The sequence below is a fragment of the Ailuropoda melanoleuca genome, chromosome 2, assembly GCF_002007445.2.
Source record: "Ailuropoda melanoleuca isolate Jingjing chromosome 2, ASM200744v2, whole genome shotgun sequence".
Lineage (NCBI taxonomy): Eukaryota > Metazoa > Chordata > Mammalia > Carnivora > Ursidae > Ailuropoda > Ailuropoda melanoleuca.
The window spans coordinates 13,170,094-13,175,710 of NC_048219.1; positions in this window are offsets into that span (position 1 = coordinate 13,170,094).

The window sequence follows — 5,617 nt, forward strand, 5'->3', positions numbered from 1 at the left end:
GGTTCTGTCTTCCTTAACAAGTAGCTTCCAGGGCTACAATGGAAGCACCCATGGTTGCATGGTTATGGTGGGTGCTCTAGAGCCTGCCATCATATCCACTTCCAGTGGGAAGTGGACAATACGTTCTTTCTTTTAAAGACACACCTGGAAGATGCACATTTCGTTCATCTTGCTCATATTCCATTGGCCAGAACATAGCCACATGGCCATACCTAGCTGCAAGAGGGACTGGGAAGCATAGCCTTTTAGTAGACAGCTCTGTGCTCAGCTAAAACTTCTATGATGATTAAAGAAAGGGATGCTGGATTTGGGGGAGGTAATCAGCAGTCTGTCAAAGCTGGAATGCAAGCATACTAAGGGTAAAAGATGGGTATGGAAAATCTAACACTTTAGGGGCTATTAATCATTACCTTTATCACATTAACAACAAAAATTTCAATGTGAACACAAGACATTTCTTTATCTAAGGTCGTTTAGCTACTTTCACTCTACATAGTCCCCAACCTCATGTTACTTCCACATTTCCCTGTCCCATCCCATTCTCCTTTCCTCTCCCTCTCAGAGGCAAAACCAAACTCCTCAATTCACTTGAAGTGGCTTACCCAGCTACAGTCATGACCATAGCATTTCTCCTTCTATTTCAAGAGGATTATCAAGATATTTTCCCAAGATCTACTCTCAGAGAAACTTAAAATTTCAGCACCTTTATGCTAAGACATCTTTCCCACCAACAGGTGAGGGAAAATTCCCTTGTGTCTGGTGCTACCTGAACATGCCTTCATATGGCAACCAGGACCATTAGCTGGAATACCACTGTCTGCAGCATACTCCCTGGCCCCATGTCGGACGATAATGTTGAAAAAGTTTGTTCTTAGGTGACATCAGTTTTTTCCTACACTCTTCCCCTTTCCCTTAGCTTTTCTCTTCTTCCTTTCCCTTCACGGCACTCTCAAGCCTTCCTCTTGCTTTTGATTTTTCAAAATAATTCCTGAACTACCTTTGACTAAGGTATAAATAACAGTAAGGCCTCTAGTTACTAATTTCAGGGCCATTTGCATTCTAACAAGCCTAAGGAATGAATGTCTAAAGAATGGAATTTCAAGTACCTCTTATTTCTCAGAGGAAACTCTTTTTCTTTAATATCATTCAGGCAAAGGATGAGATAAAAACAAACTTTTACTTAACGGCTAATATGTACTAGCCATTGTGTACAACACTTTCACATAAGTCAGTGTATTTAATCCACACATTAATCCTGAGTGGCATTATTATCCCTATTTCACAGATAAATTGAAGTTCAGAGAGATATAACCGTTTGAACCCAGATCTCTCCAATTTCCTAAATCTGCATTGTTTCTATTATAGCAGTTGTGACTATTTGCCTGAAGAAGAGAAATGAAGGATTCCCCAACTTCATGGGGCCAAATCTTCTCTGGAATTACCCCCAGACAGATCTTGGACCAGAATTAGCAACATAGGGGATGGTTGCAAGAGATGAATAAATTCTATTCCTGGCCCAGACCCAGTTGCTTTTGTGGTGCTTCCCAAGAAGTGGCCTACAGTAGAATCAACAGGGACCCTTTATCAAAATGTGGTCTCCTGAAACCCTTCCCGAACTACTGATTCCCTCCAGGGACACAGCTCTGGAATCTGCATTTTTAAATAAGATTCCCTAAAGTGCACTAAGTTTGCAAATCACTGGTTTAGTGACTAAACAGAAAAGCAGAGCTGTCATCCTCCTTCCAAGACCGCCCATATTTGTGAAATTTCAGAGCTCGTTAGCACTCTTGAGAGGCTGGGAACCAGAAAGGCTAAGATTCATACTTCTAAATTATTCATTTAACAATTATTTATTGCATGCCTTCAAATATGCCAGGCAGAGGAAAGCAAACACATTGCTTTTGAAATGTATTAGAAGGGAGGACAAAAAACTGGGGTGGGGGTGGGGGTGGGGAAGGGGACTTGACAGCAATGATCAAGAAGAAATTGAGAAATTATTTGACTGGTTGATCACTTGAGCAGACTTTCAGGGTCTCCAAAGAGGTGGCTGAACAGTCTGGGAGGACAAAGGAGTTGCTGGTTACCGGTGTGCTCTCATGTTACAGGAATGGAGCATACTTGTCCGGATCTGCTGAGCAAAGAAGGAAAGGGGAGAGAGCCATTTCTCCTGTTTCTAGTGGAAAAGCCAGATTGTTCGCTTTCATCTAGCTGGGGAGGAGTTCATTTCCATATATGCAGCAGATCGAGATTTTGTAGGAGCCCTGCTTTTACAATTCTGGAGGCCCTCTCCAACAAAAAGAATGCAAAATTATGAGTGCAATATTAAGTATGAACGTAAATCTTTGTTTAGAATGAGAAAAGAACTCAAGAAAAATTACTGAAGACTCAGATTCCCATTCCTCTTTTCTGAGATCTTTAAGCAGTTTTCCAGAAATGTTTCTTGATTGCATTCCTCTCTGCAACTCCCAGACTACAACTCCCAGCAACCCCCGCTCTCCCAAGGGCCCACGCAACTGAGGGGCCCTGAAATTTAAGCTTCACCGACTTCACAAAAAATCCTTTTCCTTCCTTCTTCCTTATAAGGGAAAGTGCTAATCTGATCCAGTGGCCTTTGCTGTAGGCTAACTCCAGCAAATATACACAAGGCCAATTAAAGTGATTTAGCTGGGGGAATAATCTTGACAGAATAAACTCTGATGATGGTGGGGGTACAGGTAGAGAAAATGGATTATTGAATGGGAGAGTTACCCCACTTCATTCTTCCTAGGGAATCTGAAAACAGCAAAGGGGATCTGTGAGCATTCCTACGTAGTTTAGGCATCTGCCTCAGCCAGGCTGTGCAAGCAGGATAATAAAATTGTTTGGACTTGAATTTATTAATTCACTTAGGTTGCAAGAAGTATCTCTCCCCTGCTATTCAGAAATCCTCACTGACTCTCACCTGGTATGAGTAATACACACCAGGAAAGAGAACCAATACCTTCTTAGTGAATGCAATTCGTTTGGCGGATAAAAACATGGTGTTCAAGGGGAGAGCTTTCATAGTAAAAATGTTGAGGAGTACTCTTCTGGTCTAAGCTCCTCACTTTACAGATGCTAATCGTGTCGAGAGAGGGGAAGAGATATATTGAAAACCAGAGTCGGGCAGTGGCACAGCCAGAACAGAATTTCCAGTCCGACTTCCCTTTGATGAAACGGTCTTCCCAGTTCAAATCTTAGTTTCTAACAGGAGGCAAAGGAATGACCCAGGAGGCAAATAAAAAGAACCTGTTACATTGGGTTTGGAGCTGCTGACGACCTGGTGAGGAGGTGGTGGTGGGCCAGGCTAGGCCTCTGGTGAGTTGCGAAGTAGCCGCCAGGCTGCAGGGCTATTTGGCAGCCGGTATCAAAAGCCTTATCCCCTGATCCTGGAATTCTAGCTCTCAAAATTAATTGGGCAGAATCACAAGTGGGTGCAAAAGGCATATATATGTTTACTGCGGCATCATTTAGAACTTAAAAAAATGGTTCTAAAATTTTATACATACACAAAATTAAAATTTCAGTAAGAGCAGTCTTTTTTTTTTTTTTAAAGATTTTATTTATTTATTTGAGAAAGAGAGCATGAGCAAGCGAGCACAAGCAGGGAGATCAGCAGAGGCAGAGGGAGAAGCAGACTCCCCACTGAGCAGGGAACCTGATGTGGGGGCTCCATCCCAGGGCCCTGGAAGCATGACCCGGGCCAAAAGCAGCGGCCCAATCGACTGCATCACCCAGGCCCCCCAGTAAAAGCAGTCTTATCATGAGATTTTCCTGCCAGTCCCCATCCCCTAATAGTTCCACTGGTCAGACTGCGGACTTAGTTACCTGTATTTTTTTCTGGTATCTTCCTTCATGTCTCAACCATATCTGCTCATACTGCTATTTCTAGGTTTTTCAATTCAGACATTATTCATTGATTCCTTATTATGGTTAAGTGAGGATTTAGCTCCTCTCACTCACCTCTCCCACGTCCTCTCTTCATTCTCCCAGTATCACAGTTGTTTGTTCCATCATAATCAATATTTGCATTATTCCGATTTCACAAGCGTTATTCCTTTCTGTGCCACATGGAACACTCTGATTGCAATTTAGCTTCCATCCTTCTGCTGTATGGTTGCTTTTCCTACAGCTAATCCCTCACTTTTGCATTTGCTTATTTTTCAATATTCATAAAACGAACTGTCCTTGTGTGTTCTGTGGGGTCTGCTATATGCCTGTCAACATAATTTTTCTTTCTTTTTAAAAAGATTTTATTTATTTGAGAGAGATTGAGTGTGCGAGTGCACCCACATGAACAGGGGGAGGGTCAGAGGGAGAGGGAGAAGCAGACTCCCTGGGGGGCTCCATCCCAGGACCCCAAGATCATGACCTGAGCCAAAGGCAGACACTTAACCCAATCAGCCACCTAGGAGCTCCTATGGCTATCAGTATTATTTTTCTACCAGTCGAACATATCAGATATTCTATCAATTTCATTTTCCCCCCTAGACATCTCTGTTCCAGAGACTTCTGTTCTTCCATTCCAGAGTAAGAGCTAGATTTCTAGGTCTGCCACAAGCTATTACCATCGGATTTCTTTTGGGACATTTTCCTGTGGTGTGTTTTCTGTCTTCTCCATCTTATTTCTTTTTCTTTCTACGTTTTTCCCCTTGTTTTACTGGAGAACATCCTCTAGGAGTTTCTCCAGTAAGGGGGCATGTAAGGTAAATCTACTGAATCCTTGTAGATTGGAAAAGTCTTAATTCAATGTTTACACTTAACAGTGTGGTGAAGTGAAGAAAACTATATTCCCCCCTCAGAATTTAGAAAGTTCTTACTCCAGTGTATTCTAACTTCTAGTGTTACATTCTGATTTCAGGATGTCATGTTTTTCCCCTCTCTAGAAACTTTCAAGAATTTCTTTTTATAGCTTATAAACTGAAGTTTTAGGATAATTTTATTCTTTTTATTCATTGTGCTGGGCACTTTGGTAGCCTTTTTGAATCCGGAGACAATTTTTCTTACTATGAAAGTATATAAGATATCAGTTGTGCATGGATTCCTTCTTAACACAAAAATAGTAATAACATAGTTTGATTCTCTTCAACTTCTCTATATTAAATTCTTAAACTCCCCAGAGTTACAAGATGCAGACCAGAAAGGGAGCTATTTACTGAGGTTATGAATGGCCACAGACATACTGAACCCTCCTTAAAATTATCATATCATTGACTCATTAATTTCAAGTGGAGAATGAAAACACAGCCCATGTTAAATATACAAATTTCCTTTCTTTTTTTTTTAAAGATTTTAAATTTTTTAAAAAAATATTTTATTTATTTGAGAGAANGGGGGGGGGGAGGGGCAGAGGGAGAAGCAGATTCCCCTCTGAGCAGGGAGCCCAACTCAGGGCTCAATCCCAGGGTCCTGGGATCAGAATCTGAGCCAAAGGCAGACGCTTAACCAACTGAGCCACTCAGACACCCCCCGCTTCTTTTTAAGATTTTATTTTTAAGCAATCTCTATACCCACCATGGGGCTTGAACTCAGAATCCCAAAATCAGGAGTCACACACTCTTGCAACCAAGCCAGCCAGGTGCCCCATATATAACATTTC